The 14,063-nt window shown below is 36.0% G+C and overlaps 1 protein-coding gene and 1 non-coding gene across 2 annotated transcripts in view; both read right to left on the bottom strand.

Moving 5' to 3' along the window:
- SYT1 (synaptotagmin 1) overlaps nucleotides 1–14,063 on the bottom strand; it is a 399,219-nt gene that overhangs the window by 208,082 nt on the left and 177,074 nt on the right. The window contains exon 7 of the mRNA XM_040981245.1: nucleotides 4,018–4,026. The gene's annotated coding sequence lies outside the window, so the exon portion shown is untranslated. The remainder of the gene's footprint in view (nucleotides 1–4,017; nucleotides 4,027–14,063) is intronic.
- LOC121164284 lies at nucleotides 8,802–8,904 on the bottom strand. The gene has a single exon (XR_005885068.1). It is a non-coding gene; the product is annotated as a U6 spliceosomal RNA (small nuclear RNA).

Here is a 14,063-nt window from a genome sequence, read left to right on the forward strand (position 1 = left end):
TAGAGAGATAAAAACTCTTGACATAGCTTCATCTTTAACATTATTTCTTAGTAATATTTAAAATAATGCTGCATCTCATAATTAATGTGTTTTTTAATAGGCATGTTTCGTAAACAGAGAGAATATGAGCCTGCGTATACTGTAAGGTGATAATACTGAGTAAAAGTGTGGACAATTTTTTTCTCTTCACAGAGATGTGTGAATGATGCGTAGCATCAAAGACAGCAAAAATATCAGAACTATTTAAAACCTAAACAGTTCCCAGAACCACATGAATACGATATTCATTGTTGCATTATTTTTCCCCTCAGGTCTCTATTATGGAAAAGGAAATGCAAAGAATGGAAACAAACGAAGCATCCAAATCAAAACCCAAATACTAAATTACTGAAACGACTGAGAACAGCCAGAAAACTCCCTGCCCCTCCCCCCAGTACTTTAACACTGTTTAATAATAATGGGTTATGAATCTGTTTTTTCTTTCTATTATTGAAATGCTTTAACACTGCTGTCTCTAAAACTACATCTATTTCAAAAGCACCACTCAATAAGGGGACATTTGTATGGCTTTAAAGGCCTCCTGAAGCTTTTTCAGATGCATCATGAAGATTTTAAGTGTGTTGTGTAGTGGTTTCAAAATGATAGGTTAAGGGACCAAGTCCCTCTTTTTGTTTTCTTAACAAAAGCCTAGAGATAGTGTGAAAATCTCCCACGGGTCAGTCTGACACAGCTTTCAGTAACTATGATCACTGTGTACAATATTCACTGAAATTACCTCTCATTTTGGTAAAGTAAGATCAAATCAGATGCTTTTGGTTGTGACTGAAGAAACAGCTTAGCTAGATCAAACCAATTGGCTGTCAAAACACCTTCTGCGGAAGGTACAAAAAATAATCTGAAACTTGCAGTCTCCACTGCATAGCTGAAGCTCAGCTCTGACCTCGTGCTGTTTCTGAGCTGCAGGCCCTTGTAGGAAAATCTAAGCCTATAACTCTACGCTCTCGTTTCTCCAAGTGTGTCAAAATTGTCATTGTTTTGTCAAACAGGCAAGAGAAGCTCCAATATCAGTCTACATACTGCTGAAGTTGGAGTAAATGCGGTGATGAGAAATTCTTCAGCCTGCCAGTTGGAAGTAATATTAATAAATGAAAATGCCTAGTACTTTGAAGGTCATGCTATTAGTCAGATGTTGTTACAAGAGTTTTAAACATATAAGCTGATTTAATGCTCCCACAGAAAGCCTTAAGAGTTAGCCAATATGACTATCTCTGTACCATAGATGATAAAACTTGCTAATAGTTATGGTACAGCTAGTAAGTGGTGCTGCCAAGATTTGAATTAAAAAAGCTACTTCTAGAGCCAAAGAAATTATGTCTTGCTAAAAATTAGTAGCTAGATAATGATTCAGTGAGTAAACTGGATGTCTACAATGTGGCCAATATATTAAGTGTTTGAAATAATTCTCACATAGTTCATTCACCATCTGAATGCACGGAGCACAGGCATAACCACAGAAGGTTAAAATCCAATATGCTGTAACACAAATGATTGTGGAAGACAGTACGTAGAATACCTTTACATTTTAAGATATCTTAGTACAACAGGACTTGAATACTGAGTTTACATGCCACATATGTCAAATATGAAATACGGCAGGTGGTAATTTGCCTTACTTATATTATATTCTTCTAGTAAATTATTTCGGGCACATAAGACATGAAATGTATCTACAAAACAATATTAAAGTACAATTGCATGCCAGTTGTTTCCTGAATAGCTGTTCTTTTCCTGTAATTTAAGACAATGATTTTTTTTCTCTCAGGCAACTACTATTCTAGAGAGCTCACCAAGCTCTTCTAATGGAGAATTACACTAGGATATATGGCAATCTATTCTTGTTGCCAGTGATTGGTTTTGGCAAGGGTGTATGTTTCCAGCTTGGGCCTATTAAGACAAAGTCTGTGAATAATTTCTGGGGAAATTTCCCTGATTTATAAATATGCACAGTGACTGTCTCTTGTCAGGTGGTGTTGTGTTTGTCTGTGGTATCTGGTACTGCTTGCTGTCATGCAGTGATCACAACCTGCTTTAGAGAGACAGCTGATATTTGTGGACGGCAGAACTGGATCTTGGAAATAATTATCACCTCTATGATGATGTTGAGTTGCTCTATGAGCCAACCTTACTATCACCAAACCTTGGAATTCTTTTTTTGTCATGCAAAAACCTGCATTTTCCTTAGTGAATCTTCATCCACATGAAGCTAACGGATGATAACAAAGGCATGAATGTACTGCTAGGGTGGTAAAAAAGAGTGTCCAGCATCTTCACAAAGGAATAAAGATTCACTATTTTTTTCTTCTCCCCATGGTGGACTGTACTCAAGGGGGCACATTATGGAAATGTAGCAGAAACTAATATGTACATACGTAGAAACATAGAGAAGTAAATACTCATGCGTACACTACAACGATGGACTCACAACAAAATGACTGACCATCTCCTCCCTGAGAAACGTCAGTGGCAGCATGATGGACTTGTGAAAACTCATGAAAGGTACTCATTGTGAGACTGGAGGGCAGGACTGAGGGGAAAGAGAGAGCTTGGGAAAGGGGAAGGGAGACCTCAATGCCTATTAGACTGTGTCATAAAATAATTTAAAAACATTCATTTTCCTTATGACTTAACATATTTTGCATTGCATTTGCTGTTGTTTATGTCCCACAGCTAGCTCAGACAAACTATTTGGTATCCATTTTCAACAATAAAAGATCACTTTTTTTTCCTAAAAGCCTATTTCCTACTAAGTTCACCACACTTTCTCTAACTATTCTTTTTTTAAAAGATTTACTTATTTTTATTGGAAAGTCAGATACTCTTGGAGTATTTGGGAGTTGAAGAATTGGAAAGAACATTTGCAAGGAAGGTCCTGGATTTTCACTATTATGGGGACACTCTTCATGTTTCTTTTTCTTTTCTTTCCTTCTCTTCCATCTTTTGTAAATGAGATCACTTACTTTTTGTCCTTGCAGGAAACCACACTTTATTGAAGCTTGGGATATATCCAGGAAAAACTGTCACATCTTCTTTTTCCTTGATAAATCCAGATCACAATATTTTATGCAAGTTCTTGTGAAATACCATGAATCATTAACTGACACTGAAATATCATGTCAAACAAGTAACTGAGATAAAGTCATTATCTGGGGCTTCTTAGCTTTTACATTCAATTAAATCCGATGTCTAGAATTAACTCCTGTCTTGGTGGCTCAATAAGATGAATGAATATACCACAATCTGGATCTTGGAATTTAGAAAGAATATAGTTTCAGGACTCCTCAGCTCCTGCGGAGACCTTTCTGTTAGTAGCATGCAAGACAAAGGAGAATGAGGACACGTTGTTTAATAATACAGCACAAGTTTCTTAGGCATGTGTTTGCAAGCAATGAATCTCAACTGAACTTGAACTATGGTTATGCAACAAGGTGGAGGAATCCACCATGGGGGGAGGGTTATGGGAGGGGTGGGGGGAATCCCCAGCGCCTATAAAACTGTACTACATAATACAATGTAAGCAACAATAAAAAAAAAAAAAAATACAGCACAAGTTTCTTAAGAAACAGAAGGCAATAAGAAGAGAGGAGTAGAGAATTTCAAGCAGCTGAAGAAGGAGAAAATGTGCTGATTTAGACTAGGGGAAGATAACAGTAGAAAAAATAGAGGAAACATTTTCCAAAGGGAGAATTGGGAGAGAAGTTTGCAGTGGAAGTTCTATGGATATAAAAGATGCTGTGGTGCAGTGTGGCCAGAACAATCACACATCAGTGAGCAGCAATGCTGTCTGCAAACTCCCACAGCTGGGAGCTGCAGGAGACGCCAGCTCCCAAAAACAAGGTGGGAGAGACAGTGGCAGCCTGTGCCACTGGTGATATTGCCTGGGGGAGAGCCTTGCAGACCACACTGACTTGGAGTCTGGAGCCCTAACGTGGGTGAGGAGCAGGGGTACTCATCAGGAACAGTTCTATTCTTTCCTCTTATCCTTTGACAAGGGTGCCTGTTTACTAGTGGGGAGAATGCCCATGTTAATGTCAGAAGAGGCTGCAGTGACTCCCACATTCTCATAATCAGGGGCTTTATCATAGGGATAAAACTATTCCCCTACTGACTTGTCCCTGGACTGCAGGGTTGGCACTGGGTTGGGCACCCACTGGGGACTGTGAGGTGTTCTCGGCCCTCAATTCTATCACAGATACCACAGACAAACACAAATGGAAAATAATGCTCAAGATTTATAAGATACTATCAAATGACAAAACACATGTCCTTAAGAGTTCCTCAAGGCATGAACTGCAAGAATGGTTTAGGATTATTCAGAGAAGTAACAGTAAAATACGTCCCTAATTTGGAAAACTAGAGATACAAGCACAGAAAGTATATAGAATTAACAGAGATAGCCAGAAAAAGATCTTCACTATGATGAATTATAGTTAAACTATAAGGCTTAAATTCTATTCACCTGTGGCCTAAATTCTAATTAAAGATATATACTGGCTAAATGGATGAAAATAATATAAGATTCATTTATTTGCTCCATATGAGAAACACAGCTCATCAGAAAAGATGCCTAAAGACTGAAAATAAAAGGATGGAAAAGATTTAGCCAGAGCTTTTAGGCAAGACAAAGAAATCAAACGGATACAAACAGAAAAGAAGTGAAATTTTCCATGCTTGCAGATGATATGATTATATGCATATAGAATTAAAATTCTACTGAGAGACCATTTAAACTCAAGAGAGTTTGGTAAAGTTTCAGGATATAAAATTAACAAATAAAAACACTAACACCTGTATATACACAGATAATGCCAAGTTGTGAGGAAGAACTTGTGAGATTAATTACATTAACAGTGGACACACAAAAATTTAAACCAAGTACCATGGGAGAAATTTAACCATGGTGGTGAAAGATCACTAAAATAAAAATTTCAAAAATATTAAAGAAAGAAATAAAAGACAGTAAAATGTATTAGTTTTCCATTAATATTACCAAATGTCCATATCATCTAAAGCAATTCAGAGATTCATTGTAACCCCAATTATGACATTCTTTTCAGATTCAGAAAAAAAAAGATACTAAGTTTGATATGGAAAGAAGAGAGACTACAAATAGCTTAATGAATATTAAACAACAAAAACAAAACTGGAAAAACAAGGCATCTCAGCAAAGCAGTTATAATCAAAACCTCTTAGTACTGACACAAAAATCAACAAATCCAGCAATAGAACAGACTGCAAAATCCAGAACTTAATCCAATCAGCATGACCAACTAATCTTTGGCATATAAACTAAAATCAATATCTATAGAAAGGATGATATCTTCAATAACTGTTTTTGGGAACATTGAATCTATATGTGCAGAAGTATGAGATAAGACTCTAACTTATGCCTCGTGTAAAAGTGATACGAATAAACTCAGGATCCAAATATTACCTGATATCATCAAATCACTAAAGGAAACCACTGAGTTTCCAAGACATTGGCCTAGGCAGCAGCTTCTTGGAAAGGAGCCCAGAAGCATAGTTAATTATAACAAAAACACACACATGGGATTATAGCAAGCTTAGAATCTTGAGCACTGTCAAGGAAACTCAAAAATGTGAAGAGTCACCCAATAAATGGGAGAACATATTCACAAATTATAAAATTGATAAACCATTAATATCCAGGACCTATAAAGAGCTCCACATTCTCAACAACTAGACAAACAGCCCAGTTAAGAAATGGGCAAAGGGCATGAATAGGCACTTTCAAAAGGATGAGATACAAATGGCCAATAGTCATAGAAAAATATGCTCAGGATCATTAGCCACATCAAAATACAAGCAAAACCACAATGAAGCTTCCCTCACCCTTGTTAGAAAGGTTAGTATCCAAAAATCAAAACCAAAACAAAATGAAACTAAACCAAACCAGCCAAACAAAACAATAAATGCTCATCAGGGTGTAGGGAAAAATACATAATATACATATACATACCCCCTAGTCCATTGCAAATAAATACAGCTAATATAGAAGACAGTATGGAAATTTCACAGACATTGATAAACACAATTCTTATATAACCATCCCTTTCTTGAAAATCTACCCAAAGAAAATGAAATCATTATGTATGAGAGGTTTTTTGTGCCCTCATGTTTATTGCAGTTAATTCACAACAGCTTAGATGTGGAATCAGCCCAGATACTCCTAAAAGGCTGACTGGATAAAGAAAATGCGGTATATATACATTGCAGAATACTATTCAGTTACAAAAAGAATGAAATCCTGTTTGTTTTTTTTTTGCAACATAAGGAATACAACTGGATACCATTGTGCTCAGACATACAACCCAGTCTTAAGAAGACAAATAGTACTCTGTTTTCTCTGAAACGTGGCAGCCAATGTATACAACAAAGTGTAAAAATGAAATGACCCGTTTGGGATAGATTTGCCATGTTTAGGTCATGTTTGTACCCCAGTGCAATTGAAGTCTTATGGGCTGTTTCCATTTCAATGATTGAATATTATAATTAGTGGAAAATTAAAGCTGTGAATACAAGGTGGGTTAAAAATGGATTTGCAAAAGCTGATGAAGAGAAAGGAAGAGAGACACATACTGGGGCGGGGGGCCAAGGGAGTGAGGGAAGTGTGAGTTTTTCCTCGGAATATATCCATGGATCACATAAAGTGTTTTCTTTGTATTAATAAAAATTAGGAAAATAAAGAAGAAATCATGTCAGTGACAGCAATGATAAACAGAGAATCCCAGAGTGGAAATAAGGGTGATTACATTATTTTCAATTTTTGTAGTTCAACTTCATCTTGTGAATAGAAAATAAATCTTCCATGACTTTAATCAATATATCTGAAAAAAACTCATTTTGAAAATGCTGATCTTCCATTTAGTCAGCAAATGTTGAGTACTTTGATTGTGCCAGGAACTTAACATATGTCACACAAGGAAAATATAAATGGTCCTGAGCTCTGAAGAACAAAAGAAAGAATACAGTTCCCAGTTGAAGTTATGGTATGTAAATAGTCTCTCATTTGCATTGTAAACAGTTCAGCTGGCTTACTGACAAGGGGAATATATGGAGCTAAATTGTCTTTTCATTTCATAGAAATTATACTCTATGGTTAAATTTAGGTGAAATCATACCATTGGTTCTCTGGTTATAATTTTTCCCCAAGTTTATTGACAAACAATTTGATATTATGTAAAAAAGAAAACTAAAATGTTTCTTGAAATGTTTTTGCTGAGTGTTCTGCTCTGAAAGTTGTTTTTCTAATTTTTTGTTAGTTTGTAAAATTATTTAAGTGGAAATCATCTTTATTTTATTACAATTAAGCAGATACAGAAAGACACTGTACATTTTTCTGTTATATAAACGAGAATGTCAACTGAAGTTTATTCCACACATCTGGTTCTCCAGCATAATGTATTTCATAGGACAAAACATGCCTACAGTTAGGTAGATATTTTCTTCCATGTCAATGGAGTGCAATTACTTTTGCTTAACATAGGTAATGTAAGTAGCTGAATTTCATTAACATAGAATTGATTAAGGAGATTTTTTGAGGTCACACTATTATAAATCTTAACTGACTATAACAGACAAACTAGCATTTTTACTAAGCTACAAGGTATGTTGATCACATGAATAAAATATGAATGTTGATTCTAATCAACTAAAAGCCACCTATATTATGGAAGGTGAAATATAGACTAAAATAGCAGATATGTCTTAATAAATTCCACTAGTTTATCGGAAGGATTTTTCACAGAAACCACTCAAGGAGTACTGCAATCAAAGACATAATCAACAAGGAGAAAAAGGTTGCAGGACTACATTAAAATTTTATGCCTTAAGAAATGAAGAAAAAGAGAAAAGAAGCAGAAATTCTAGCAACACACCACTAAAATCACTAGAGTAAAACTATAAATCAAGCTGAAATACACTGAGAAAGATTTTTACAAGAGCAAGTTAAAGTCAGAGAATGGTCTATGCCTGAAGTAGAAAGAATATGAAAAATATAGTTCTATTAGAAGCACTAACACTACAGATACAAAGCTGATATCATTCCTAAACTAAAAATAGCTCACAGTGAACTGCAGAAATTAGAACATTAAAAGGGGGGCAGCATTGTGACATAGTAGGTAAAGCTGCAGGCTGCAATGCTTGCATAACATATGAGTGCCAGTTTGAGTTCCAGCTGTTTCATTTCTGATCCAGTTCCCTGCAAATCCTAGGCAAAGCAGCAATGGATGGCCCGAGCGATTGGACCCCTGCCATCCATGTGTGATATCTGGATGAAGCTCTCGCCTTCTGCCTAGCTCAGCACTGACCATTGTGCAGTGAACCTGTGGATGAAAGATCTCTATCTCTTTTAAAGATTTATTTTTAAAAAGGCACATTTACAGAGAGGAGAGACAGAGAGATGTTCCACTTGCTGGTTTACTTCCCAAATTGCTGCAACAGCCAGAGCTAAGCCGGTTTGAAGCCAGGAGGCAGGACCTCTTTCCTGGTCTTCCACATGGGTGCAGGGTTCCAAGGCTTTGGGCCATTCTCCACTCCGTTTCCAGGCCATAAGCAGGGAGCTGGAAAGGAAGTGGAGCAGCTAGGACATGAACTATCATCCATATGGGATACCAGGGCCTTGAAGGTAGAGGATTAGGCAATTGAGCCATTGCACTGGCCCACTTCTCCAAGTCTCCCCTACCGCCCCTGCTAACTCTTTCAAATAAAAATATATATATTTTAAATGTATGAAATGCTTCATGAATTCACATTGTCATTTTTGCACAGTGGCCATGCTAATCTTCTCTGTATCCTATTATTTTAGCATAAGTGCTACCAAAGCAAGAACAAATGAATAAATCTTAAAAAAAATATTAACACTTATCAGTGCTGGAAGAGTCTTTCACAGGGTCAATGGAGCAGTGTAACAGTTGCCTAGTATACGCATGAATGCATAACTTAAGCAATAGGGTTCTTACTTATGATACCTGTTGTTTCTTGGCTACAAAACAAGGGCATGTCATTCCTATCATGAGCCAGTTCTTCTCCCTGGTAGCTGGCCAAAAACAATGTTGTCGAAACACTGTGGCTTCAAAGAAGTGGGTATGTTTTAAACAATGAAAAAGAGCCATGAAAGGATATGAAGATGAGTACATGGAATAACTGGCTGAGCCATATGACAGGCCTCTGCTACTTCCACACAGTTGATTTTGGAGAGATTTGGTCTTTGGACAAGATATATGGCCTTTCCACGGAGGGAATGGAGTCTTGTTTTGGAGCCTGAGTGAATGTAAAGTCTATATGATATTGACTACATGTTGTTAGTGATTCTTGTTCATCACAAAATGCTGACAGCAGAGAGAGGGAAGGCAGCTGGGAGAGAGAAACGGATACAGAGCATTCAGTGATGAAAGCGGGGAATGTTGAAAGCTGGGAAATCATGCTGCTATTCATACCAAGTAAAGAAGCCAGCCAGCAGTTTGCAGAGGGTGTTGGGGAGAAGACAGATCTCTGTGGAAATCAGTTGATTAAGATGGGACTCTGTACAAACCCATTGTGAGAGACTGAATATACTTGTGAATGAGAAAAGGCTAAAAATGGTGTGGTAGCAAAGAGGATTCAAAGACTTGGGCCATAACAAGAGTTTCTCCTGCCCTTGAACTTCTCTTTGGCCAGACTGGCTACAGATTATGACTCCTTTCACAGTGAAAGAAGCCTGGAAATGAGCTGTTAGCAGAAGCAAGATCCAAAAATTCATTCAGGCTTTTTGTAATCACAGTGGTTTATCCCCATGATAAATAGGTCTTTTCCATGTTACATATATAGAGTTGATGCCTGAGTCTTCTTGCTGTTATCCACTTGACCGAAAGAAAATGGCTAAAATTCTCATCCTCATGTAATTTATTTATGAAAAATGAAGGAAAGAAACACTGGGGCAATTTCTTTCCACATGATCATGTTGTCATCTTTCACATTTTTTTTCTGGAAGCTTTTATCTACATCTCTACTCTCCTGACATTCCAAACACATCAATACTGCTACAGAAGATAAAAAAAATACTCATAAAATTAATGTTTGACTTGATTTAAGCATAAAATCTAATATTATCCTGGGAGGGTTCAGGCTGCTTCAAAATAATTTTTAGTGTAATTCCACAAATAAAGAAACCATTTATATCAATAAAGTACTTGTTTTCTGTGTATTGCATGAAATCAATTTATATTCAAATACTTGGCTACTGCCAAATCAAAGTCATTTTGAGAGTTTAGGAACAAAAGTGCCATAGAGATTAACTGCAATGCTTTGCTCTATAAATAACAATAAAATAGAAATTAGAGTGTTAACAGCAAAGCTATGCTGACAAAATCACTTTGGTAGCCGTGGGTTACATCCAAATTAAGAATTTCCTACTGCTTTCTTGCAACTGATGGATTCCTACCACCCCGTTCCCATCCTGATTTACTTATTCATTAGCTAAAGGGATTAGTAAAATTAATTAGGATGGAGGTGATGGAGGTTGATATAAGTAGTAAAACACCAAAGATAAGGAGCTGAGAATATCCATGTGCTTTTCTTCCTAGTTCATTCTTAGAATTAAATGACAAAATGGTATTTTATAATAATTTATGACAAATTCTACTCTTCTTCTGCAAGACTTTGATTGAAAGGTTAGGAAAACTTGCATGATTTGAGATGATTCTTTCCTGCTTGGTCTAGAAACAGACTTAGTATTTACAGTTAAATTTCTGTTTGCATTACTTTGTTACTCTGGGTGATAATGCTGTTTACCTTTGTTTCTTAGCTATCTTATTTTCATCTATCTGAGAGTAAGACATTGTGTGTTCATCAAAGTAACAGTACTGCCTTTTAAAAGCACAATTTTCCTTTGAGGCATTAAATTTGAGTAGCCATAGCACTACTCTCAGAGTGGATTTAGGTTTTAAACCCCGGATGTATACACACAACAGCCACAGCATGCTCGCAGTTCCCTGGCTGAAGCTTGGGTTCACTAACAGGTAATATGAAACTGACCAGTTTCACCTTGTGGACTGGACAATTTCATTCACTTTAACGAAATAAGCCAGGCCCCAACAGAATATATCAGTTTCCCTGACTTATGGTAATTAATATATAGAACATAAAAAATGAAGCTGACATTTTCATATTTGATTATTGTTGTATTCCTTACCTATACCCCCAAGGAACAGTGGTTTTCTACTTGTTGAATTCTTTATCTGGTGGAGGGTCAAGCTTGGGATTTTAAACCAAATTGAAGATATTCTTGTAAAAATTAAAAGAAAAAAAATAAGAGGGAGAGGAGGGAAGATGGGTGGAAGGGAGGAAGAATAGCGTGGGAAGCAGCATTCTATTCTTTATACTGTTTTTGTGAAATACACAAAATTTGTACCATATATACATATATACAAATTTGTAACATATATATGATATATATATATTTAAAGGATATATATTTAAAGGATAAGCTCACAACAAAAAGGTTTACAAAATCACGGGTTTAAATATCATACACAAGAAATCTACAAGAAGTCTGTTGCTTTTCTTTAATGAAAGAGGGGCTGATTTCTTCAGCAGCCTTTCTTTTCCATAGTTTTTTTTAAGTTGACCAATTACTGGAGAGACAGAGAAAGAGATCAACACTACTATCCTTCCGACCCTAAAGAGCATCTGCCATTTGCATGCAGTGCTACAAGCTAAAGCTGGGAGCCGTTCACACAAGTGAGGTCTCCAGTCATGGGGGCAGAGCCAGACTCCTGTCACTACAGATGCCTCCCAGTGTGTGCATTAGCGGGACGTTGGTCGGGAGCTTGACTGGCGCCTCATCCAGGCACTCTGAGACCCAATCAGTACTCTAAGCTATAGTCAAATAAATGCCCTGATAGTAAAATTCATAAACCTTTTCTCTCTTTCTTATTTCAAATCCCAGGGTTTTGACCGTCTTTGTATCTTTCCCACTCTCTGCAAAAGACTGAGGTACCCTGTAGCCTAACGTCTGAGTTCTTATATTTTTAGTGCATATGAACGCTTAGAATTCACTTTGCTCTTCACGTTGGTTCATCCTGATTTCTACCCCACCACGTGATTTTTTTTAAACCAGATATTGCAACACACACAAATCCAGAATTCTGTATGATCCAAGGATCTCATCAAATTATACTGCTCCAAGTTGACTCATGTATTCCTGGTACAGGTTAGTGGATCTAATATTATCTTATTCCCAGATACTATACTTACTAAAACATGAATTAAATAATGCATACAAAGAAGGCATAAGGTTGCACTGAATGTTTAGCACCCAAAATTTCCAATCTGGCATGTATTGATGAGTTAGGAAGTCTCATTCTTAAAATCAGTTAATCACATTGGGTTTTCCAGGAACACTTCCACATCATGTCAAGCATAAAATCCGAAGCTCCCAAAATCATGAACACACCTTGGCCAGCTTTGACAGTCTATTTAGTAATTGTTACATTAATATCAATTAATTACCTATTGGTGCAAAAATAGTATCAATTAAGAATCTGCTTCTAAGCTTTGAATATGTTTATTTCTTTAGGTTTTATTGCTGATCTTTAATATTGTTAATGTTTTCAGGCAACTTCATCAGCCTCAAATAAATTATAGAAACTGGAACTAATTGTTTCCCTAATTGATTGACTCTCTTACCTCCTGTTGTGTGTACAAAGCATGTCATCTGGCAGTATGTAGCAAGAGGAGGGAGATTATCAATCAATCACAGAACAATTAGTTCAGACCTGAAGCTTTCCTTCTGCTGAAAAGGAGAGTGCCTCCTCCAATCTTAGCAGGATACAACTCTTCTCTTTAGTCGTCACTAAGGGAGAAGTTAAATGGGATAAAGTGATTTTACCCCTAACACATAATTTCAATCAAAATCTAAATTAGAGGTTCTTAAATTGGGCAGGAGTATTCAGATACCATAAAGGACTTTTTGTGCATTGCATCATAGCTCCATGCATACTTCTTTGATATTTATTGTTCTTAGTATAACTTAATATTGAGCTGGTGTTTGTTCACAACTGTTAATAGTTGCAAAATAAATCATTGTTAAATAAGTGAATTTATAGTCTTCAAATATAAACAGCGCATGCAACTTTAAATTACCCATACAATTGATGACAGTTATCTTTGGGAAGTCCATAAATGTAGTTGTCAAAGTGAGATGTATAGTTTCAATACTGTCTTCTATGGTTTGATAAAAAGAAAATATGTAATTTGAGTTTTATATTTTTACCTTGCTTTCTTCCAATTTAGTCTAAGTATGAAGATGCAGCATATCATCATAGTAAAGTCAGTATACTTTAATTTGTTATTCTTTTTTTTAAATATATTTTTATTTTGAATTGTGGTACAATTTTTTATAGGCTGGGATTCCCCCTCATTTAATCTGTTATTCTTAAATCTTTAACTCATTCCTTATTCTGTATTTGGCAATTTCCCCCTTCTATAAACAATGTCAATTATGCCTGTGTAAATGTCTTCTGTATGCCACGTAGTCTCCTTGTTTCTGAGTGTCTATATTTTCACACTCCTAAGCATTATCATTTGTACTACATTGCTGCTTTAGTTACCTTCTTAAATGCATATGATTGTGAAAGGGATAATTTGGAATGATAGCAATAGCCAGCTGTAACATACTATTCAACCTAACAAAATACTGTGTATATTTCTAAAGTGAACCTGAGTGTACTTTAAATGGTGCAGAAAAGATCATTTTAGTGTGAAAGTTTTGGAAATCCATACATATATTTTCCATAATATGCCTTAAAATGAACTTTTCAAGATTCCCTCATATACACAATTTTCACATTTTTGCATACTTCCAAAATTTTAGCTCGTAATATTGCTTTTCACAAAAATGTTGAAGTTCCCTGGTATAATTTCCATTTTTGTGAAATGAAAAAGTAAGTCCAATTTTTTGGACTTTGAAACAGACAAGAAAGATTCAGAAAGTTACCCAAAGAATG

Source organism: Ochotona curzoniae, unplaced genomic scaffold (assembly GCF_017591425.1).
Source record: "Ochotona curzoniae isolate NIBS_2020 unplaced genomic scaffold, NIBS_Ocur_1.0 contig_1014, whole genome shotgun sequence".
Lineage (NCBI taxonomy): Eukaryota > Metazoa > Chordata > Mammalia > Lagomorpha > Ochotonidae > Ochotona > Ochotona curzoniae.